Here is a 26,184-nt window from a genome sequence, read left to right on the forward strand (position 1 = left end):
TCCCATTCTCTATCCTACTTAGAGTGCTGATTAGGTGGCTTTGCTCTCACGGAATCAATATGCCACTGAAAGGGAGATTGCTTTCTTGTCTAATACTTCTTTTGTTAGTTATACTTTGCTCCGGAGAAATTCTCCTTTTGGAATTTTGCAAGGGATAAAAGCAAGCCCTACATAATGTGATTAATGGTTCTGAAAACCATTTCCCTTCCAAACTGCTTTGTGGATCGTATCTATTTTAGAATTTTTTATTTTTATTTTATTTGATTTGTTTTGCTTTCTCCTTGCTCTAACACAGATTGAACACAGATTGCTTAATGGGGGCCTATGCGGTACAGATTTCACTTTAAAAGTGTATTTTGAGATACGATTTAAATACAATTTCCAGCATGGGTCTGGCTGAGCTGTCCTTTCAATGTAGAACCTCCAGGAATGTCCATCGTGTGCATGGCATGGGGGAGGTTTTATTGATAGTTTGTGCGGGCAGGGGGAGGTAAGCTCATATAACCTTGTTCCTGACGGAGGTGTAGAAAGTCTGTAGCATGATGTAATGGTAAGCACTTGATGTTTTCTTCAGATTTTTCCTCGTAAAACGAACAGTTCTTACTGGAAAACTGTTCCAAACAGATGTTCATAACTCTAGCCCTGATATTGCTTACCCTTAGAGTATGGTAGGTCTTTGAACATTCTTCACAGGGTGCCTTATTCAAGAGTCATGACTTTATCTGCAATATTTATGTTCACACTATAATAAGACTATTTATGATGCGATGAGTTTTGACGTTACTCACAGGGTCTTCATGTTAGAGAGTGATTAATATGTCAAGCTGTCTTTGAGCTATACACTTTTTTCTTAATATTTTCTTTTTAAATAGCATGAAATGCGATTACAAGACTAAAAAACCCATAAAATGTGAAAAGGCTAAAAATGAGCAGAAATATTCACCATTTCCAGATTATGATATACAAATATATCGACAAATGTGTATGTGTATGTTCAAATATTTTTAAAGTCATGTGTAGATTTGCTTAGCTTAAAAATGAAAACCATGAATATGAAAAAGGAAAAGACATTTAAGAAGACAAATTATTACAAAAGAGTATCTCTTGATCTTCTATGAAATTTGTTTGTTTGTTTGTTTGTTTATGTTTGTTTTGAGATGGAGTCTCACTCTGTCGCCCAGGCTGGAGTACAGTGGCTCACTGCAACTTCTGTCTCCCGTTTTCAAGCAATTCTCCTACCTCAGCCTTCAGAGTAGCTGGGATTACAGGCTTGTGCCACCATGCCAAGCTACTTTTTGTATTTTTAGTAGAAAAGGGGTTTTACCATGTTGGCCAGGCTGGTCTTGCATTCCTGACCTCAAATAATTTGCCTAACTTGGCCTCCCAAATTGCTGAGATTACAGGTGTGAGCCACCACGCCTGGACTGAAATATGTTTTTTATGCAATTGTATTATACTCAGTGATAAAAAGAATATTCTGACTTGAACATATGCAAAGTCAGAACTGTGGAAAGGAACTAACTGCAGGGCTATTGGTTGTATAAATTTGAAAATTACTTGAATTGTTGTTGATTCCAGAGGCTTTAGTAAAGATTGCATTCAGACAGAAACACAGTTGAAATCAAGCGATAGGTTATCCATGGTTGAGCCTACACCAGTGAATATAGCAAACAGCAGCTTAAATTGCAAGACTGGAATGAGTACCTGCAACTGGAAGCAGGAATGAGGGCTACTTGATTTCTAGTATGGTTGTTTAGACACTTCTGGATGACAAATAAGAATTTCTTTTTCAAGTTCAGGAGTACATGTGCAGGTGTGCTACATAGGTAAACTCATGTCATGGGGTTTGATGTACAGATTATTTCATCACCCAGGTATTAAACCTCCTAACTGTTAGTTATTTTTCGTGATCTTCTCCCTCTCCCACCCTCCACCTTCCAAAAGGCTCCAGTGTGTGTCATTCCCCTCCATATGTCCACGTGGTTTCATCATTTGGCTCCCACTTGTAAAGGAGCACGTGTGGACACATGGTTTTAGTTTTCTGTTCCTGCATTCGTTTGCCAAGGATAATGGTCTCTACTTCCAACCCAGTCCCTGCAAAGGACATGGTCTTGTTCTTTGTTTGTGGCATATATTCCATGGTGTATATGTACCACATTTTCTTTATCTAGTCTATCATTGATGGACATTTAGGTTGATTCCACGTCTTTGCTCTTGTGAATACCGGCTGCAACAAACGTATGAGTGCATGAGTATTTACAGGGCTTCTGTACTCACAATCAAATATAAACTCTGACTCCTTGAGTCTTTGGGAACATACTCAAGACAGAGGAGAATTAAGCAAAAAAAAAAAAGAACGGGTGGGAGGGGGACAAGGGTTATAAAACTAACTGTTGGGTACTACCCTCTTCAGCTGAATGACAGGACCATTCATATCCAAACCTCAGCATCGTACAATATCTCCATATAACGAACCTGCACATGGACCCATTGAATCTAAAATAAAAATTGAAATTACTTTAAGAAAATAAAAAGAGGGGAAGGGGGGAGGGGAAGAAGAAAGAATACACCGTGTGCAGTTTAGCATGGATCACGCTACAAAGCTGGCAAATTTGTATCACGTAACCCTCATAATACTCATGGAAGCAGATGCTGTTTTTGTTCCTAATTCACTGATGAAGTCAGTGAGGTTCTAACAGGTTAAGAATGATGTTCATGTTACACACATGAAATGCCATACCAGCTGGTCCATCAGAATCCAATGTTCACGTGCTGAACTTTGCTGGCAGCCTTTGACTTAAAACTGGAGGAGCACGAGCGAAGGTTCTGAAGAGAAAGTGAGTCTAAACGGATGGTGGATTGCAGGGCTCTACAGAGAGAGCAGTTCGGCATAATATCTCCAAGGTCAGTGGGCAAGAGGGTGTTTACAAAGTTCTTCAAGGGAGGCAGCTGTAGCCAATAAAAAGGGAATTTCAGAGAGAATCATGGGAACCTAGGGTGCTGTGAAAGATTAAAAGACAGAGGAGTCCCACAGAGAGAACTAATGAAAGACCATGCGCACAGTGGGAAGGCCAGGTAGCCAGGACCCTGCTCAGGGTTCAAGGTCAATAGAGTAATGATACGAGCAGCATCAGGGGGTCCTCACATGTGGCAAACTCCAGTAAGAGAAATGGCGTTTATTTCATCACCTAGAAAAACACTGTCCAAGGAACCTTAGTTATAAGGAAAATGTTCTGTATTTGTGCTTCCTAATGCAGAAATCACTAGCTATGTGTGTACTTGAAATGTGGCTAGTGCAATGGAGAACCTGACTTTTTAAATTAAATTTAAATGTAAATAGCCACATGGAGCTTGTGGCTACCGAATTGGGCAGTGCAGACTAGAGCTGTGGGATTACAGGGAGAAGCAAAATATAAATTGGCCTATGACTGACATCAGATAGTAAGCCAGCATTGATATGAAAACATAGACTGTGAGGCTGTTTAGGACCTTGTCAGGAACTGGGATTAGAGTTGAATAGTGTAGGCAAAGGAGCTGTTGGAGGCATTTTTTTCTGCTCTCGTTGAAAGCAAAGAAAATTATTCTTTCCATCTTATCAGGAATCTGGCTTGATACATTCTTTCACGTATGTTCAAGCTTATTTTCCTCTTCCTTTTCAAGCATAGTTACATCTCTCACACACTAAAAACAACAAAAGTTACCAATAATAATAACAGAAATACACACCAGCCACACCTATCCCCCCACCCCACCACATTGCCAAGCTTCCTAAAAGGGCTTGATATATTCTCTTTCACATATGTTCAAGCTTATTTCCCTCTTCCCTTGCAAGCATAGTTACATCTCTCCCACACTAAAAACAACAAAAAAACCAATAACAATAACAGAAATACTCTCTCACCCTTCCTTTTCCCTCCAGCCACATCTGACCTGTCCCCACCCCAACCCGCATAATACCAAGCTTCCTAAAAGGGCACCACACAGAAAGTACTTTCACGTCTTTGTCCTTTATTCATTCTCAGCCGACTGATCATGATCCGTTTGCTAAAAATAGGCTCACATCACTGAAAATATTAATGTTGATAAATCCGAAGACACTCCTAATTTTTAACCTTAATTGAATCGCATGTCCACATTTGCCCATGTTAAACACTCTCAGAAAATCTTTTCTCCATTGGCTTCAATAATGTAATTCTCTCTGGGTCTTTTTGTCCATTCTGTTGGTCTCCATGTTTCATCCTTTTCTCTTTGCCAATGTGTTTGTCTACTTTTAAATGATGAGGCTCTATAAGGCTCTTCTTAGAGCTTTTGTTTTCGCCCACCAAAAATATTTCCTGGTCCTTCTCGTTCATTAGAAAAATCTCTAACAATACTATTACTTAAATTTGTGTCACCCACTGGTCCAGGCACTTCAAAGCTATAGTTTATTCACTGTTGATAACAGGGTTGTAGTGGGTACTACTATTGTCCTCATTTTAAAGATAATACTGAGACTCAGAGAAGCTAAATAATTTACTCAAGCCTGAACAGTTGCTAAGTTATGAGGATGAAGGTTGAATTTAAGCACTGTAGCTCTAGGGTCCACGTTCTTACCTTCTATACTGTGCTGTCTATATGATGACTTCATCTATTGCTCATTTCATTTTTCTATAGCTATCATCAAAGCACATTGATTAGTCCATGCATGTCCATCCTGATAACCCAACATGCAGCAAAAATGCTTTTGGTGAGCATGTCTTCTGTCTGCCTGTGTGAATGTTCCAGTGCTTGCTCAAACTGAACAAGAACGAAATGGACCTATTCTCTGCCAACCCAATCCACCCTTCTGTATCAGGTTATAAGCATCACCAGCTACCTGAAAGCCCAGGTCAGTATCCAGATGTTCATTCTGGACTTTTTTCATATCTCACACCATCTTATCTTTTGCATCCCCCGTTTCTTCTCATAGTTCAGGGCTGTGTCATTTCTCAGTAGAATTACTTGCATACACTCTGTTTGGCCAACATGTCTTAAATTCACGCAAGGCCCTGAAAACACTCACTCATATATACAATCTGGCCTTAAAACTTTTGCTATCACTGTGTTTCAAAAATGCAAAATCGAATTAACATTTTTTCTTATTTAAGTCTTTAAGCTTCCCATTGGACAATTTAAAAAATTCCCAAATGCTTTAGCATGGCAAGTGACCTTCACACATACCTTCCTTGCTTACCTGCCTGGCCTTGTCTCTCAACCCACACCTGGATGTGGCCTATTTAGCGTCCACTTTTAGCTCCCTAAAAACTATGCTGCTTCAGTCTCTTCCGTCTTCAAATTTGTTGCTCCTCTGCCTAGAAGCATCTTTCCTCTCTCACACCAACCTCGCCTCACCCAGGACCTACTAAGACTTTGTCTTCTGTGTTCCCCTCATGCCTCATATTTTAAAGACGTAGCCATTATGTTTCAGTTATACAGTTCCTCTTTCCCTCACTGCTTTGACAAGAGGGACTGTGTAGCATTATTTGCCTCTTGCCACCACATTTTATTGCTTGGATCCTCAATGAATGTTTGAAGAATGGCTGATTGAATGTCATTTCCCCTTCTTACATGAGCATACCACTTTGCCTTCATACAAGAATGGAGAGGAGTCTCCTGGAAACTGACAATAAGAAATTTAGAATAGCTCCTCCACTCCACCCCTTCTATCAGCCCTGAAGCTCTCCTGTGTAGGCATGGTTTTTCTCACATTTTGGGGAGGGAAGTGTCACTCTGGAGATTCCTTCCCTTTGGTAAAATGCTGTTGGCAAGTCTCCTGGAGCAGCCGGGTGGGGCTCTGGGGAGAGGAAGGACCACACACAAGCAGCAACACTCAGAGATTTTCATTCCGGCTTTATCCTCCATTACTACACCCACTTCAAAAATATCCTGAAGTCTGGCAGTAGATTCTGAGACAGTTATGATAAAGCACGTGGAAGCCCCAGAAAATTTATAATTTTGCCTGAAAAATACCGCCTCTTTGCATTGTCTAAAGTACAGTGAGAGTTTAGAAGCTATTTTCTATACTTGGGAAAGACGTGGAAGGGAAAACGTGGAGGCTGTGTTGACGTAAAAAAAAATGTAAGGCACATTCTATTGCAAAAGTATTGTGTAGCTCTTATGAACAAGGAAAGTAAAGTGATACAGTTATCTCATGAACCGATGCTCTTCCTGATTATTGAGTAGCAGCTATTGCCAAAGCGTGCCTCCCTTTATGTGGGCCACAGACACATGACACCCACCCAGCAGTGCTACTACTAATAATAACTACAACGAGAGCTAATATTATATTGTGCTTACTATTTGCCAGTCATTGTTCTAAATACTTCACATTACTAAGTGCTTAATCCATAACCCAATAAAGCAAACAATATATAAAGACCTTTCCAAAGAAATCATCTAATTTAGGAAGTTTTGAGTGTTTCTTATTCTATGAATGGCAAAAGTAAGGCCCAGAGTGGTGGCTTCCTCAAGGTTCCACAGCTCATGAGTGTAAAAGCCAAAACTCCCGGGCCTCTGACCCCCGTCTGGGGAGTCGAAAGAACTCCATGTTGTGAGGTTTTCAATACTGAAAATGCTGTTCTACCTTTGAGAACTCTCCTCACAGAGACTGAATCCCAAATTCTGAAGCCTTATGTGGACACAGTTTTTTACCAATCCATTAATGTGTTACTCTTAATTGCATAGTTGTTCATGACTACCATTTTACATGTAATTATGCATAATTTAATTCACAAGTATACAATATCCCTTAAGCTGGCCCAAATAAAGGCAATCTGGTCCTAATGTGAAATCATCACATACGTAGCAAACACCTTGCTGTGCCTGTATTAGGCTCTGAGTTTAAGAACAGAATGGGAATCCACACTGCCATTCATTAGCCAGTTACAAAGCTCCCCCTCTATGTCTGGTACTGTGTTAGGGCCTAGGCAGAGAGATGGGAATAACACCTCAGACCTGCCTTCAGGTGTGTTTGGTGCCACGAAAGAATCCATTTTCTGTTTCTTGACTGAGCAATATTTTCCATTAATTGTCATTTTTTGTGCTTCTTAAATAGTAAGGTTATTTTTCTTTGCCTTATCTTCATAAAAAGAACAAGCCATACATACCCATCAAAAATTGGAAAGAAAGTGATAAAGAGTTGAGCAGATATAGGCATAAGAAACTAATGGTGAAGAAATGAAAGAAAATAATTATGTATCACAAACAACTAACTACAAATATAGAAAGTGTCTGGAGAAACCTAAAGGCAGTTGAAGAATAAGAGCGTACACTGGGGTCACACATGGGCCAGCTAGCTTTCTTTGGAGACAAATATTTACAATGATGTCCAATTCCTACTTGGAAGATCAAGCCAAAACTGGTATGTATCATATCTCTGGAGAAATGCGAAAGGGTGAAGTCTTTAGCACCTAAGCCAGGGAGCACCTGGGACAGTTAGTCGAGTGACTGGATGTAACTTAACCAGAAAGAACTTTCAGATTCTTTCTCAGAAGACCACTAAGAGAATCAGGCATTATACTTTGAGAAATGTGACTATGCATCAAATCTACAACGTGAAGGAAGTCAAAGCGTTTTGAGAAAGCAAAGATAATTGCAGGAAGGAGCACTGGAAATAGGATAAAATTAAATGAAAAAAAAAATGTTTTCCCAAGTGGATTTGTTTGTTTGCTCATTCTGATTAATGAGCATGCGAAAGATTAAACAAGTGTACTGTGGGCTTTGGTGAAAGCTGAAAAAGGCTGAGGACCTCAGGAAAGCTGGGCCCTCAGAGCAGAGGTAAGGGGAGAGGGAGGGAGGTGCTTAGAAACGAAGACAAAACCATGTATAATAGAGGCTCAAAATCAATTAAATATTTGAATTTTATATTCACATGAAAACAAACAACATGTCAGAGTTCTGTTGCCTGATCAGCTTTGGAAGCCTCGATTCTGAAATGGGCAAGGATTTTATGCTCTGCATTCAATTACTGAGTAGAACTCACTTTGACCTTCAAAACAAACAGGGTATTTCACTGAGATCCAGAGAGCGGAGAGGAAAGGCTCTTGAATTCCATCTGATATTACACTCAGGGTTCGGCTCTGTAATTCTCTCCACCAAACAAAAGAGCCAGCTGTGTCAGTGTCATCCAAAATCCGGAGTCCTTTCCAGCTAGAAGCCTCGGGGGGAAAAAAATTCTATACTAAAAAAATCAGTTTATTTTCTTTGTAAATAGAATTCAGGTTAGAGGAAAAAGTCCCTTGTTTTTCATTTGTTTACAGACGCCTAACCAATTAAAATATGTATGAATCATTTTCTAGTGGAATTCATATGAGAAAGTAGAGCAAAAGGATGCATTTTAGATACGGGAAATGAGAACAGAGGAAAAGGGCGTGAAAAGTAGAAGGGGAAAAAAAAGAAGGAAAGAGAGGAGGAAAAAGAATAAAGAGGGAGGGAGGAGAAGGGGAAGAAAAGAGAGGAGAAAACTGGAAGGAAATTTCCTCTTTCTGCTGATATTTGACATACATTATCAAACGTAGCTTCACAACCCTTCTCTGAGATAGGTTGTACAATTATCCAGATTAGAGAGAGGAAAGCAAAGCTTTGAGAAGTTTCGTAAGCCCAGTGTCTCATATTTAGCAAGAATTGGAGCCAGACCTCCATCCAGGTCTGTCTGACACCAAATCCCATGCTTGCAGGATCAACTTAGGATGGAGAGGGGGTGATATTCAAATTAGCTTCATCTACGTCCCATCTACCTAAGATAGGTGTGTGGTTACCAAACATTGAACATACATTGTGCCCAAAGAAGTGGCTTTCCTAGTGGGTTAAAATTTGGAAAAATCCATTTTTGCCAAGTATTTTATACACTACATGTGAATAAAGTAAAACATGATTAAAAACAAAATATCCTGTTTTTACCAAATCTCACTTAATTGACTACTTAAAAATAATCCAATCATTTGAATTCTAACAAAAAGAGATGAGAAATGCACAGGACCTAGAAGAAGCAAGACAAAGAAGGAATAAATTTTTAAGGGAAAGAATATCACCTACTAACTAAAAATGGAAAACAGAAAGACTGCATTTCCAGTGGCTTCCTAGACAGGAGTCTATGTTTCCCACTATTTGAGAATGATTAATGAATTGACCTCCTGTGTGCCACTTTGAAAACACACCGAATATGCTTAGTTTGGCAGAGTAGTAGAGGAAGAACTATTCACACAGACCAAAAAGACTGCTGTTTGCCAGTAGCTATTAACTCGTGGCTGTATCAACACTTCTGCTGTTAACAATAATCTTATCCAAGAGTCTATTCTTGTAGAACCTCGGGGGTTGAAGAAATATTTTATTGGCAGCACCCGTAATCTTATAAGTAGCAATATGTTTTGACAAAATGAAGCCACACAATTCTCACCTAGTCTTGGGTTTACTTTCTTAGGAGAGCATTTGAGACTGAAAATAAAAAGCATCCCCAAACCTCTGCCTCCTTCCCCTGACTTCTGCAAAGAAATAGGCTTTACACTCAAACCTCGATATTCCAATTTCTTTTAAATTTTTCATTACTCACAGTTTCTCTATGCTTATACCTTCTAGGCTTTTGAATCTAATCACCCTACATGGATGCATTTTTTTAACCTATGCGCACAAGAACACTTCAAGATATGGATGTGGTCTCAAGGTTACATCTATTTTGTGATCAGCTACAGTTGAAATATCTCCTTTTGCTGTCAAATGCTGGCTCTCAGTTTTGGGAGAAACTATAAACCTCTACTTAAATTGAGAGCTTTTAGGTATTGAAATAGTGCCTATGGCAGGAAAAGAAAAAATTGGGTGTAGTGGCAAACTAAATCTATAAGTAGAAAAAATAGCCTGGAGCACACATGGAAAAGTTCTACTGGGAGTTAATCATTTCTGTCTATTGGGTATAAAGACAGGAAGGTACGTGTTAGGAACAGACAGTAGTGAGTCCTTGGTGATACGCTGTTACATGAGCCTAGCAAATTGTAGACTCAATCTTATGATCTGTCTCCATAGTTGCATGTTCTACTTCTTGGGATTTTGTTCCATAAACTTATTGAAGATAAATTATCCACTGAATGTTTATAATTTGCTGAGAATTCTTCTAGATACTGGAGCCACAAAACAGATTAAAACAAGTTCCTTGCCCTCAAGTTCCCTCCCCAGTTCATGTCTGGTGAGTGAAGATAAGGGCACCATATGAATGAGTGAATTGAGAAGAGTGGGAAGTGGTACAAGTCCCCTGCACAAAAGAGGTGCAGACAATGACCAGTTTGTATTTTATAAATAATAGTCCCTCAGTACGGTTGCTGCTAACATCTTCATCCTTACATGTGGTTTGGTGGCATAACATTGTCAGTCAATTACCTTCCAGGAGACCTGCCTGCATGACCCCACTGTTATTTTACTGTAGGGGCTCCTCATGAATAAGTTTTTTTTAAAAAAAAAAAACAGAAACAGAAGTGCAAGTTCAGGGTAATGGTGTTGGTGGTCTAGTCCTTGTTCTACCCCATTAATTGTCCATAGTAAAATTACATAATTTCCACATGTATTTGGTTTTTTTTTTTTTTTTTCCAGTAAGTGAATTGTACATGATTCTCTTTAAGATTCATGCACCTTATAATTACTTGATTCATCAAAGATAAGCTCATAAATTCACTTTTCTTCAAGTAATGCTTTTGCTGAACATTTACTATTTGTACAGTACTCATCAGATATTTAGAACATAAGTTGTATGTAAGATCTGCTCTTTTCCCTGATGTTGCTAAAAATCCAGTGGGAGAGATGGCAAATCCATGAAAGAGATACAACCAAATTAGGCCATGAGTACTTACATCAATGAAAGGGGTAATTAATTTTGATGGGGAAAATGGAAAACGTTTCCCAAACATAGCACTTAAGTTGAATATTAAAGAGGTAGAAGTGCACCAGGCAAAAAACAAAACAAAAGAGATATGCTCAACTGACGGAAATTCCTGAGTAAAATATTTGGTGGGAAATTAACAATACCTAAAATTTACTGAGCATTTATTAAGTGCTGGAAGTTTCATATGTTTAACTGTTTAAATCATTATCATATTGGTAGAAGATAGGAAGCAATATCTCCACTATAGAAATGAAATACCCAAGCAGAAGAGAGGTTATCCAAGATAACAGAGCTAATAAAGATGGAAATTTGACCCAAAACAGTCTGAGTCGTCTGAGTCCATCTGTGCTTGAAACCCCTGGCTCATACACGTTCTAGGAACAGGAGGCAGTCTAATATGGCCAAAACATAAAGTGGGAAATAGAGGAAGATAAAATGAGAAGAGGATAATGAAGCCAGCCTAAGGGCCATGAATGCTGTGGTAAGAAACATGGACATTATCATACAGTAGAGGAAATGGGTTGAGGATTAAAAAAAAAACTACAGTAAAAAAAAGATATGACAAGTGAAAGCAACAGACAAAGAGGAACCTTAGATTTGCAAGATTATGTAGGGACAGCAAATCAGTCTAAAGGCAGAAATGTCAACCTACCATTGCCAGTTGCTCTTTTTCAAGAAAAGTGGTAAATATCATGTTGATTCTACAAATTATTAAATAGTAACCAATCAATAAAACTTTAGACCATGGACTAAACGAAACATGCCTGCTGGCACCCAGATTGAAATTGGTAGACATTTGTGCTTTTAAAAATCATGTCTTCTAATTTTTTTACCTGGGAAGCAATGTAAGCTTGTTAGTGTTTTAGGAGGATAAATCCAGTGCTATTATAGAAAGTTGAATTGAGAGGGAAGGGCCAGTGAGAGATTATTGCAGTAGGAAAAAAAGATGACAAAGGCTTGAACTAGTGGCAGTGGGAAACGCAAGGCAGGAAAGGGTTTTCTGAGTATAATTGATCTATTAAATGTGGCTGGGGATGAGAAAGAATGTATCAACAGTAAGGCAGGACTGTCTAGCTCTGGTGATTAGAAGGAAGGTAATGTATTGATGGAGACACGAGACATAAAAGAAAGAGCACATATCTGGAGGAAAAGAGTAAGTTCAATTTGAGAAGTGTTGAAATAGGGTTTAGGAAGCATTCAAATGGTACCCAGCTCTTCTTGGCTTTTCTATTGAAGAATACTCATTCATCAGATTAAGTCAGATCTGATCCACTGATCACAACTGCTTCCTAGCGAACGCTAAGAATTTAGAGCATTGCTAAAAATGGTTTATTCTTGTGAGATTTAAACACAAATTCAATTATCCACAAGAATTAGTAACAACAAAATTGCAAACAGTATTCCTTTTAAAGACCTTGCTCCTTGTTACTGTCCTTTGAGTTTTGATTATGATCTTCTGCAGTTATCTGTCTCCATCACCATGGGCAGCAAATCTATCAAGGGAAATGGCGTTTGGTTTGGAACTTTTTTTTTTTTTTTCAAAAAATCATCTTTGAAACTTTACTTGTGGTTTTGCATTCATTCTTCTATAGGTATACAATCAGGTTTCTAGAAAGTTCTATTATTTAATAATCATAATGTACATTTAGTCAGTTATTAGCAACCATAAAGCTTTTGTTCCATTAATCCATTTTAAATGACTGTAATCAGATGTTGTATAACCATAGATCTAGATCTTAGAGACTGAATTAAATAATTTTTAGTTCCTTCTGATTTCTATGGATTTTGATTTGATGAATTATGAATTCTTTGGGGAAAGAGTGTGTGTGTGTGTGTGTGTGTGTGGGTGTATGTGTGTAACCCACCCCTTCTTCTTTTAAACAAGGCTCATGCTAAAAAAAATTAGAGTATGAGAGTCATATAAACTGAAACATATATTGATATCAGTGTAAAATAAGTTGGTTGTGTCTTCGGATGAGTATATATGTATACCTGTGTAAAGACACGTGTATTTTTGTTCATTCAACAAACATTTATACTCATCCCACTGGAAAGACGTTGTGCTAGCTGGTGCAGAGAAACTAGGGAAAAGACAGTTTCTGACAATAAGCAACACACAATCTGATGACACAGAAATAAATAGTTTAGTATGACGCAAAAACTGCCAAAAGAGAAGCAGAAGGTCAGTGTCATTAGAGGACTCCAATAATTATAAAGTTGATGAGCGACCAAAGAAAGTCTTGTTAACAAAGCATGGTCTTCTCTTATCTTTCTACCTTGCTGAGCTTATTTCTTATTAACTTAGCCAACACAAACCCGTAAAACTTTTCTGAATCTTTAAACTTTCACACTTTAGCACAATTCCTTTTAAAGAAGCAACTCCAGTCTCTGATCAATAAAACTAGAAAAAGCCATTCTAAAATTAATTCTTAAATAATATCAGGCACTACGCTATGGAATGGTATTACTATACTCAAGAGTGTTGGGGAAATATTTATTATTTTCTGAAATCTTCAATTTCAAGAACAGTTTGTGGCTCATAAAGTTTGTTCTTTAGGACTGCTACGTCACTCACCCTGACTGGTATATGGGAATCCTAACACACTCATAGATATTAATAGGATTCCTTTTCTTCTTATGCTCCAAACTGCACTATATATGGCTGTAAAATTAACATTCAGCCATGACTACTTCAGCCTCCTTTTATAGCTCCATCATTAACAGAACTCAGTGTGCATAAGGCTGTTCCAAAAGTGCATGTCCTATGTGTGACACTTTATTCTTTTGCTGAGACCAGAGAGACACTTACTAGGAAGTCACTATGGGGAAGCTGGGCAGTGGCCGCAGTCGGGAGGGCTCCTGTAACTTCATCTTGCCCTGTAGTTGCACGCAGTATGCTCACCCTTAGACCGTGTAGAGCAACATCTTCAGGAGTTGGCATGGTCCTATAAAATGGAAAGATGGGACGTTTTGCTTCCATGAAGAAGAGACATGAGAGATTCTCAAATACCTTGAGATAATAAGATAGCACACACACATATTTCAAAACAAAATATAGTTCTACAGATGAGGCCACAAAGGGCGTTTAGGTGACTCTCTCAAGGTCACATAGTGGGTGGGTTAAAAACTTCAATTCAAATTTCAGGGATCCTGAGTCAAAGCCTAGTGATCTTTTCTTATTCTTGTTCTTTCCGTATTTTATTAAATATGCAAATATTAACCTACTCGATCCTTATAAAAACCCAATGGTGAACTGACAGTTGGCATGGCGGGTGAGAAACTTTACTCACCCACTCTCCAGTGAAACTGGTGAAAATTATTTTTAAAGAAGACTGTTTAAAATTCTGTGATGCAGAGAATTTTATTTCTATTTTGATATTAATAAGCAAAGAACCGAGGCACAGAATGGTTAAGTAAACTGTATAAGGTCATGTGGAAAAGCTGAGATTTGAACCTGGTTGGTTGGTTCTGGAGCATATCCTCAGGGTGAGAATCGAGGGGTGACAGGCAGCATATTCCTAGTTATGTTATTCTAGAGGAAAAATTATATACATGGAATATAATAGGTTTAGGAGTCAGTTAAATGGAGGTATCTAATCCCATAGATTGTATTACACTTGTAGATGTCTTTGGTTTGCTGGCATGATGTATAATTTTTTTAAGGAGATACAACTTTTCTGATGGGAAACTTCACACGCAAAATTCTTGGATTTCTAACTGCCTTGACTGATCAAGAACTCTGACAAATCCTGAGCTCTCTTCATGAGCACACTGCAGCTTTCAGCTGGAGCAGAAGGGCAGCTGTGCCACTTGGATGAATGTGCTCACCAATGTGTGCTACCTGGCCTCTATCATGGTATCCAAATGATTTCTGTAGGCCTTTAATTTCATGTCTTGCCCCACACTGTAACGAAGCCTAAAGAAAGTGTATTCTGGGAGAAAGATTTTTTCCTGGTGGGGGTTGGGGAATCGGGCAGGGGAATTTTGGAGTCAGACTAGCCAGTGGAATACTAGATCTTCCTCTTACTCCTTGTGTGACCCTCAGCAAACTAAACCCTATCTTGGAGAGATTCTGCAAAATTCACTTTTTTCCCCTATAAAATGAAAGGCTAACAGTAGCTGGGTCACAGAATTGTGCCAGGTAAAACACATAGCAGAGGGCCTGGCATATAGGAAGTTTTTCATAAATAGTATTTAGCACTCCCTAAACATTATTAAGTACTCCATAATTTTAGCTGCTATGCTGTTATTGTATCTTTTGTAATATTTTTGATGAAAGGGAAGTGTTTATGAAAATTCCTAAAAGCCCATTATAATAAAATCATACACAATGAAAATATTGAGTCCTAGAATAAATGGATATGGAAAATCATTCAAAGTCGCTTTAGGTAGAGATGAGGAGATGATTTAAAATTAATAATTTAAGTCGTCATGGTGAAAGAAGATTAAAAGACAAGTAGATGAAATATGTAGTGATGATCAAGAGCTATAGAAATAAAAAGAAGAGAAAGCAAGGTTTTTGCAGAAGGAAAGAGAATGTGTACATTGGAACAAAAATTTGGGGGAAGTTTATAGTGGAAAAAGAAAATAAATAAGAGAGAGGACAAAATTGTGACTAAATAAATAAAAGGAAACTCCCCCAAAAGTCCAAAATAAATGAAACTCAAATTCAAAACAAAAAAGAGAAAAGCAGGAAGAAATACTATGTTTCCAGAAGTCTGCAGATTACGAGGAGTCATGAAAAGGATAAAAGAGGTTTGGCACAAAACCCTGAAGGATAAATATGAGCACATCACAACTGAAAAGAAGATAATGAAAACAGACAATTAAAATGCAGAATCAAGAGTTACAGCCTTTGGAACTCAAACTAAATAAACTTGTTTTATTGTGAGTCTGGAAATTGGGAAATAGTTGTACCGAGAGTGAGTATATCTGGAACCATCACATTAGCTGACAGGGCATGTAAACATTTCAGAGGTAAGTGAACTAACTCTGAGATGGATGATTATGGATGTGAATTGTGGGAAAAAAAGATTTGATTTGACAGCAAATGCTGCAGCCCCCTCTTCCTCTTAGATAATGGCACCAAGAAATACAAATGGATAGGTTACTTGAGGATATGTCTTCTTTCCTTAAAGAAAGTGGTTGCATTTAAAGGGAATTATAAGATTTACTTAGAAAAAAATTGAGAGGACTAAAAATAAATAAAACTAAGTAAAGGATATAAATGTATAGAACCAATCTGAAACAAATACAGAATTTAAAATGTTTACAAGTATATATATGCAGAAGGGCTGAAAAAATTACTTCTAAAAGATGAGTCACAGGACTGTGAGGACTTATGTGTAAGAGCAAAAGAAAAGTTCAACTTTTCAAATGATTAATATCTTCCTTAAAAGCTGGATATACTGGAAAATATACTTAGAAGATCACCTCATTCCTACAGAACAGGAAGGTGTGAAAAATTTTGTTCCTTTGTCAAGACATCAGAGTCCAGAAGAGTGTTAAAGAGAGTTCTAGAGAAAGCACTCTGAGAAGAAATGAAGCTCAAAGAATTCATAGCCCAAAGATATTTTCACTTTCAGATACTTTTAATGAGAGGAGTAGGGAGGAAACAAAGGATGAGAAATTACAACATAAATCAGGGAGCAAAATGAGGGCCATTTGTACTGATACAGTCAAACTGAAAGAAAGAAAAGAAAAGAGGGTAGGGCAAAAATGAAGGCACATGCTACAAACATCTCACTGTGTTCCTGAAGAGAGGAGAGGTTGATGGGTTCAGACAGCAAATGGACAGCAAAAATAAAAAAGATATGGAAAGAGAAATTGGATAACAAAACTGTTCCCATTTTAAGAAAAGGTCTTCAGAGAAAATTATATGGCTTCCCAATAGAAAAGAAGCCAAAGATGAAAAATCCAGTGATTCAATGTGAGACCTCACTCCACAACCTGGAGACCGGATAATCAGTGTGTTGAAAAAGAGAGGTGTCCTCAGTCCCGGTGGTTTGACCCTAAACTGTATATCTTATTTTAGCTAAAAAATCATGAGTAAAAGTGAAATAACTAACACAATAAAGAATCTTGTGATGGTATTTTTAAAGGACGTTTGGGAAGGTATCACTGTCCTGATAAAATTGGTTTTGCAGGAAAAGATGCTAGCCTGACAAGAGGCAGGTGGCGGCCCACGCAGTCCTGGGTCATAAGGTATTAGGGGATTGTATTCTGGTATCATGACAAAGAACATAGCTAAGGCTATTTTATATCATTTAGGTCAAGAAAAACTTGCAAGGAGATGGTTTGTTAGATAATTTGGGAACACATATGAATATGCTATATATCAGCTCTAGAGCCGTCACCACAGGAAGATGAAATGTAAATTAAAAGGATAAGGGACCAAGGTGAAGCTGTTTGTTATGTACTGGTATGTGACACCCTCAGATTTTTTCCAAAGAAAAAATATGTCCGATTTGAAATAAAGAAAATGTAAAGATGAAAAAAACAGCAAAAGAGAGAAAGAGGGAGACTGATAAGCCGGATGGATCCAGACATATCTCATGCAGCTGAGATCATCCCGGAAATAATGAAAGCAAGAGATGAGGAAATTTAAAATATGTGACAAGCAAACAACGAAATATGCAGAAAAGTACAATACAATAAAAGGAAAGGAAAGAGACTTATGTTGAGACATCAGAAGGTGACAGATGATCTCTATGCCTCTTATTCAAATTTCACAACAGAATTATAAAATATCTCATCATCTCCATTTTACACATTAGAGAATTGAGAATTAGACAGGTTAAGCAACTTATCCAAGGTCACACAGTAAACAAATAGAGAGGTGAAATTCAATTTACTGTCTATCTTACTCGTAAGCTTTTATCTACACACCATTGCCTTTCAAAACAAAGACATAAAAGTGAGAAATAAAGGGAAATACAATTATATTGAAGCTGTATATTTGAATGATGGGTGTATTGTCTGTAGAGCATAAGGCTGCAACAAATTTTTTAAAAAGAAGAAAGAAATGTTGGCATGATTTCCACTCACTTGTCAGTTAAAAGAGAATTCTCTGCAATATTATACAAAGGTATGTCTGACCACGTGAACACTCAGGAGCTGGGCTGTGTGTTAAATATCCATGCTAAAAGCATGAGATTGCAATTTTGAATGAGAATTCCTGTTAAGAAAATATCCCTACTTGACTTCTCTTTCACTGCTATTCAAATGTTATTGCATTGTGCATAATTAAACTAGCAATTATCATTAAAGTGTTTCATTAGGAAGCTCTAGGTAGGACAGACTGGCTGTCTTCACTCAGAGATCACTCTGGGGATTCTATACCTGGAAAAGTGTCATTCCTTGAGGAATCCTGGAAGGGTACATTGGCAGATTTATATCAGGGCACAATACTTTTCTTTTTTCCCCTCGAAGAAACAGTATCTATACTTTGTCTGCAAAGGCACACTATCTTTTTAACTTCAAGGAGTCACAAATTGAGCAATGAAATTAATAAAATGAAAATTAACATAGAATAAATTTTTAAGTATATTTTATTGAAACAAATTAACAAATATGTAAAGTTTGGGCACTATTTTTATAAAAATTTTTATGCATACCGTAAGATGACAGTTTGCATGGAATACATTAATGGATTACAGGTAATATTACTGTAGGTAATATTTTTTCTGCATTTCCTGATTTTTTACAGTAAAAATACATGACTTTTTAAAATTTAACAGTGTGGACTCAAAATAAATACCAATTTCAATTCACTCTTAGAGATTAAAATTGGGTTAATTATCACACTGACTCAGATAAAGTTTAAGTGATTTTTCTATATAGAATATTTATATGCCTAACCAGAATTTTTTTAAAAATTTAGACATCAGCTTAAATTCTAAGCAAAACCTGTTGTAAACCAATTAAGATTATAAATAGTCGAATATAAAGGAATGAAACTTTAAAAGTTTTGTAGAGTATGATTCTGGTTAGTAATAATAATAACAATTGCTGTATTTCCTGAGATTACTATAGGCCAGGCACTTTTCTAAGTGTCTTTCATCACTTAACATGTTTGAATAATAATGTGATATAGATACTGTAATCATTCTAGTTTTCACCAATGGAGGGGCTGAGGCAATGCTACAACTGTTTTAATAATATCCTTGAAAATTAATTTTAAGTTTACAAAAATAATACCTTGCAAATATGTTGAAATAAATCAGCCATGATTGATGTTTTCATAGATGATCTTAAAAATATTTTTATTGTCCATGTACACGTATGTTTATTGCAGCACTATTTACAATAGCAAAGACTTGGAACCAACCCAAATGCCCATCAATGATAGACTGGATAAAGAAAATGTGGCACATAAACACCATGGAATCCTATGCAGCCATAAAAAAGAATGAGTTCATGTCCTCTGCAGGGACATGGATGAAACTGGAAGCCATCATTCTCAGCAAAAAACCACAGGAACAGAAAACCAAACACCACATGTTCTTACTCATAAGTGGCAGTTGAACAATGAGAACACATGGACTCAGGGAGGTGAATATCACACCCTGGGGCCTGTTGGTGGGTGGAGGGTGAGGAGAGGGAAAGCATTAGGACAGAGGCCTAATGCATACAGGGCTTAAAACCTAGATGACGGGTTGATGGGTGCAGCAAACCACCGTGACACATGTATGCCTATCTAACAAACCTGCACATTCTGCACATTGATCCCAGAACTTAAATACAATAAAAAATAAATAAATACATACATACATACATAGAAAAAAAGTGAAAAAAATATTTTTTATTGTGCCTCTAAAGGAAGTTAGAAAATATTTCTCCTTTCTCTATTGAAATAAAATATCTTAGAGCGTTCATTGCTTCCAGTCGCCATTGTTCAAAACATGTGCATGGACCGCCTGCGTTGGAATCCTCTGGAGAACAGCCCCAAATCCCAGAAGCTCAAAAGTCTGCATTGTTAAAATGCTTCCTAGCGATATTTACAACTGCTAAAATGTAATAACTTCAGAGTTCATACGGGAAATCAGAAGTTTTTTAAAAAATCATGAATTTCTGATTTTCACTTTCCAGTTTGACTCAATTGCTTTCTTATGTGTCATTGGAAGTGAGATGTTCGCAGCAACTTTTTTGCCCCACATATTCTTAGTATTCATCCCAGAATGCCAACGCCTCAACACTTCTTTCTCTACTTCCCTCTTTCTCCCTCCTACATCCTTGCAATTGCTGAGCAAATCGTGACTGAGGCAGGGAGTACATCTGCTGACTTGGGTCTAATATTTCAGTGTTTGAGTTTACTTTATAGCTTCCACATCCCATACCTAGTGGCCGTCTACACAGTAGTGGAATCAAATATTCCCATGTAGGAAGATTTATTTGTTTCTTCAAAGGATACAGAAATCAAAAGGGATCCAGTGGGGAAGAAAAAAGGCTAGCTTCCCTCCTTCATGGAGCCAACATTCTGCTGGGAGACACAAGGAAAAAATCCACGAATGAATAGAAAAATAAATAAGTATAATAAAAGGTCAGAGAGTGATAAAACCCATGTAGAAAAATGTTGTAAAGGCACAATTACAGAGTGACAGATGGAGTAGAAGATGCTAGATTAGAAAGGAAAGGCCTTCCGGAGGATTTGGCATTGGAGCTGAAAGATGAATGAACTAGGAAAGTGAGCCATCCAGAAATCTGGGGAAGACTGTTCCAGATAGAGAGAAGAGAAAGCGCAAAGGCCTGAGGCAGGAGTGGGCTTGGCTTGTTCACAGAGAACACGAAGGTCAGTGGACATGGCTAGAGCAATATACATAAGGAGGAGAGTGGGGTGAGATGAGCAATAAGGTAAGCATTGCCTCACACGTGCCATTGTAACACATGGTGCTTGGACTTCATTCTGAGTATCATAGAGACCATTAGCCAGTCTTGAGCAAGGGGGAGAAATTACCTAATTCACATTTTAAAATATCGCTATAGCCAGTGTTTAGAGAATTATCAAAGTCACAGAAACCCGTCCATTGTATGTTACAGTCCTGGCAAGAGAAGATGGTGGCTTAGCTGGAGTATTCACAGAATAGATGTTGAGACATGGTCAGATTCTCCGTGTACATGTTCGTATTTTTTTTTTTTTAAGATGGGGTTTCACCATGATGGCCAGGCTAGTCTTGAACTCCTGACCTCAGGTGATCCACCCACCTCAGCCTCCCAAAGTGCAAGGATTACAGGTGTGAGTCACAGTTAGAGGCCATTGGAGTTGCTAACAGATGAGGAAGGCAGAAGATAAAGAGGAGTCACAGATTTCTACAAGGTTTTGGGCCCAAGTAGGAAATGCTGACAGTTGGGACTGAGATGGTGAAGACAGGTTGCAGGAAGACTTAGGAGTTCTTCTTTCAATATGCCGAACCTGAGCGTCAGTCAAAGCGAACAGCCAGTAGGTGGAACAAGCCTGAACTCAGTGGGAGATGGGAGTAGAGATCCAAAGGACAGAGGCATGGGCGTGTAGATGGAATGCAAGTTCATGACTCTAAATGAGATCACCCAGGGAGGAGAGTACAAACAAATAGAGAAGAGAAAGATACGTGGATTCATGTGGCTCCGTGCCCAGCAGAAAACTTGCTCAAGCCTGTTGCTCTATGACAAAGGGTGTGGTTTTTTAACTGCCTCCAAGTCACAAACAGCAGTGATCTGGCAATGGGGCCATAATTGTAGAATATAATACATATGTTATTATAAACAAATTGGAGTATAAATGTTACCGGTGATTGTCATACAGCCTCCTTGAACAGGCAATTATTTACCTTTTTGTTGCAATAAAAATTTGTGTGACTATATTAACGCCCCACCGTACAAGATTCATTTTTAGCAGTGAGCTTCAGTTTATCCTGAGAGGCAGGCAGGTTCACTTATAAAAACTGGTGGTACAGTTGGGAAGAAAAACTGCCCTTTTGAGTAAGTGCTTTATAAAGGCAATTAAAGCAGAAAGATGTGTTTATGGGCTTTCACCCTTCAAAATGGCTATAGATCAAATTTATTAAAAATGTAATTTGAAAGAGAAGCTGGCAATACAGTAATAAAAATAAAAATGAAACTAATTTATCTTCAAAGTGTGTGGTGCTTTTAGCCCTAGCCAGCCTAAAGACTTCGTTACCCAGCTACGAGTAAGAATTGAAAACTCTCTTTCAATTCCAAAGCATTTTAAACTACAATGTGACTGGTGTTTATATGGTCACATGATAGGTTATTCTAATAGTTCAGGACAGAAAATATAATTTGTATATTTCAGAAACTTAGTAGGAATAATATTTAGGGTCTACTTTTAAAAAACCAATACAGCAAAGATAGAAAGAATTTGATGATGTAAACAAATATACTATTAAAACACATGTATCCAAGAGGTTAAAAAAGGCAGTAATTTTTTGTATGTTTAAGTCAACACTTTTTTCTGTTTTCCAAAGACACTTGCTCTTTTTTAAACTGTTTTTAAAAGAAAATGAAGGAATATGTTTTAGGTTTTGCAGGACACTATGAGATGCTGCGAAAATTCAAATGATAGTGTTTCTTAATATTTTCCAACAAAACTACTTTCTAGAGGAATTCATCTTATTGTAAGAAGAAATGTATAACCCATTTTTCGTTCAAGAATAATATTCCAATGGATTGTTTTGTATAACAGAAAGTATTTCCAACAGCATTCAGACTACTTCAAAATCCTATAATGAAATGAATTGAAATGACCTAACTTTGATTAAAGTCGTTTACCAGTAAGGAAGGGACAGCTTACAGACAGAGGTCAGTTTCATTGTATTCAAATAAAGAATGTTCTGCAGTGTTTGTGGGTAGAGAGGAAGAGTAGTGAGTGGAGGGAAAGGGTGATGCAATGAAGACAATGCATAGTCCCCCCAGTGAGATTAGTTGAACTAACTGTGTAGACAGGAAGGACAATTCTGACTTTACATGGAGGCTCTGTCCATGCTGTCTTCTCAGGATCAGCACTGTTCAGAAATGTAAATCCCCACGTTTCCTTTCTTGCCTCTTTCCCACATTCCTGTAAGATTACACTTCACTGTCAGAGCTAAAGAGTAGATCTTCATCCTCAATTCATTCAACATGAAAAGATTATTATTAATAGCACGCTGAGCAAATAATGATTTCAAAGAGTCCTTGTTATTATAGAAGCCTGCCTACAAGGTGATTTCAGAATAAGAAATGGAAAGTGTTTATTTTAGCAGAAATTTAATGTGCACTTGCCTTTCAAACTCTATAACATTATTGTAGTTAAAATAATTGAATGATGGTTAAATGTCTCCATTGATTGGATAACCTTGATATTAGCCTGAATTACCTAGTAAAAAAATTATTTTTAACATCTAAGTAAGTTTTATTATTAATTGTAATTGGAAAGCACCATTCACTTAAAGTATTAATATATACAGGTCTTTAGTGATATTAATTTAGAAAAAAAATAAAAGTTTTGCCTCTTCACAATTTACAGTCCAAACTACATGTGAATTAAATACTGTATTTTTATTTTGTACAGACCCCCCATACACACACGCACACAAACTCACACACACACACATTCTCTGTGGTTTTCCTAGTTCAAGAAAGTAATTATAATCATGCAACAAACAGTAGTGGTTCTCCACTTGCTATGCTTACATTAAAATTAGAGGAGGGGCATTTTAAAAGCGACAAATACCACCCAAGTCACTATTCAGCTTCATATTTTTAGCTATAAAACTATAAAATAAAATCAGAAGGTTTTATGAGATCGAATGATTTTCCATCTCTGGGCAAAGGAGAGGAATAACTGATTTGCTTTGTGAATATATTTCACCAATGTCTGTATAGAATGTGACAGCTACCGACTGCACAAACTGTGTCCTTTTAGAAATGTAGTAAATTTAAAGCTTTTTATGAGTCTATGGGAGCCAAAGACATGGTAGCTGGAAAAATAACACGCTGAAAAGGAGTTTATTTTCACTCAAGTGTCTGCCTAATCGTGCAAACTTCATCTTTGCCTGGAGGTGGCACATCTATGTTAATGAAGATGGGCCAATAATGTGTTCATATGAAATGGGATGGATCTTCTGTCTTAATTTGTGTGCTATTTTCACATGAAGAATAAACGAGGACAAGATATTGATTGCTATAAATTTTGTACTTCATTTTAGTACAAATATGTCCAAACACTTTGAGATTAAATGGCAATTTTATTTCTTAATTGAATGTCCTTTTCTCCTTATCTTTGATAGATATTATAGAAAAAGATGCAGATAGATCATAGATATGTAGATAGATGTATCTATGTGTCATAGGTGTAGATATAACTGGATCATAGGTAGATAATACATATATGTAGATAAATAGATCGTAAATCTACCTACCTATCCATAACTATATATAAGAAGGAAAGAGAAAAAGAGCAAGACCAAGGTCAGCAAATTTCTCTGTAAAGTCCCAGATAATTAATATTTAAGGCTTCACTGGCCATATGGTCTCCGTCATAACTACTCAAGTTTTTTTGTGTAGTAGCACAAAAGTCTTAAACAATATGCAAATGAATCAGTGCAGCTGTATCCAAATAAAATGTTGTTTATAGACACTGAAAATTAATTCCATATAATTTTTATGTATCATAAAATATTATTTTTTTCAAATAATTTAAAAATATAAAAACTATTCTTCCCTTGAATTCCATACAGAAAGAGGCCTCAGGGCAGATTCGGCATGGGCTATAATTTGCAACCTTTAATATATGGAAAAGTCAATTGTTATTTTTAATCTCAAAGAATCCCATGACTCTTTGTAAAGCTGTCATCTCATTCTGATTTACAAATCTCTCCAGAGTAAATATGAACTCTACACAAGAAAGTGAAAGTTAGTTTTGAAGCAGACTTTTTAAAAGAAAATACAATCTTATTGCACAAAATGGAACACTGCCAAAACAGAAAAACTCACACCTCTACTTTAAAAGAAAGTGCAAAGCAAAACTACATCTCAGTTAAATGTTTCATTATAGGATAAGTTAAGAAGTATAATTAGTCAAAATAAGATCCCAGTATGTTCACAGTATTGCAGACACAAGTACAATATTAATTTTCACATTATATTTTATATGCAAACAAATTGAGTTTGTCAAAAAAAAGTGTTGCTTTCCTCACAAAAGCTGTGTTTGATAATAAAAAAGAATTTTACTGAAAAATTGAAGCTTTCCATAGGTGACAAATTTTGGAAATATGAATGAAAGAGAAATGCAACATTCTCTTAAATAGATAATTTTACAGATGAAACTTCTTAAACTAATGCTGACAAATTTGAATGCCCCATTCTATCAACTTATGCAAAAGAATGAATGGATAAATAAACAAGTAGGTTTTTTTTTTTGAAGATTTCATTTACCATTTAGGTCACTGATAGAGTATAGTTAATGGAAATAGTTCTCTCTTCCATTCAATTACAATTCCTAATCGGTTGAATTTGTCACGTGGTTCTTTCAAGAGAGTGCTATAAATATTGCTTCCTATCCAGTCTTGATATTCAAAATATTACTGCTCTTTGTTTGTTTTTGATGAAGTGGTTCAGGCATTTCTGTTAAAGACTTAGACTTGGGAACTGAGCACTAGAGCCTACATTTAAAGTGTTTCTCTCATTTCTTTCTTTGTCACTAGTAATTAAGAATGTTTCAATGAAATATACAGACCCTTTCCGGAATCTACTTGTTCTGCTACCACTATGGATATCCCGACCTTTCTGTGCCTTTCAGGGACAAGGGTAACAGAAGAGTTTCAGACTCTCCCAAAAAACAAAACAAAAACTGAGCAATAAACAACAACCAAAAAAAAACAGGAAAAAAGATTGAGGTACTCTTTCACCCTTGCCTGCTTTCTCCTGCTACCAAAACACACAGCAAAAACTACCTTGTCTCATTGGATCATGACGCTAAAATTCTGTAGCAAACCTATAAAAGAAAAGAAGTGGAAATCTACTTAAGAACTACCGTAAACTATTGTGTACAAAACAACCACTTTGGTTCCCATTAAAAAGTGTTATCTGTTTCTTTGAATCCATAAGCTAGGTATTAATCCATCTTTAAAAGAGAAGAAAGTAAAAATCATAGATGACAAATCTTGCTTTCTCCTGAGTATCTTTGAATCTGTATGTTTGCCATCACAAGTTCTCAGATCGATTAACTATTGTTTATTTCCAAAAAATTCCTGCATGGCTTATGAAGACGTATATATAACAACATAAATATGAATGAGATAAGACAACAAGACTAAGGGAAACTGAAA

The 26,184-nt window shown here is 37.0% G+C and overlaps 1 long non-coding RNA gene across 1 annotated transcript; it reads left to right on the plus strand.

Moving 5' to 3' along the window:
- Positions 1-505: 505 nt before the first annotated feature.
- On the plus strand, positions 506-25,955 carry LOC105734123 (uncharacterized). Its single transcript, XR_001111427.2, has 2 exons — positions 506-550; positions 25,561-25,955. It is a non-coding gene; the product is annotated as an uncharacterized LOC105734123 (long non-coding RNA).
- Positions 25,956-26,184: the final 229 nt, after the last annotated feature.

This window comes from Aotus nancymaae, unplaced genomic scaffold (assembly GCF_030222135.1).
Source record: "Aotus nancymaae isolate 86718 unplaced genomic scaffold, 86718_ANA_hifiasm-v0.15.2.pri h1tg000011l, whole genome shotgun sequence".
NCBI lineage: Eukaryota > Metazoa > Chordata > Mammalia > Primates > Aotidae > Aotus > Aotus nancymaae.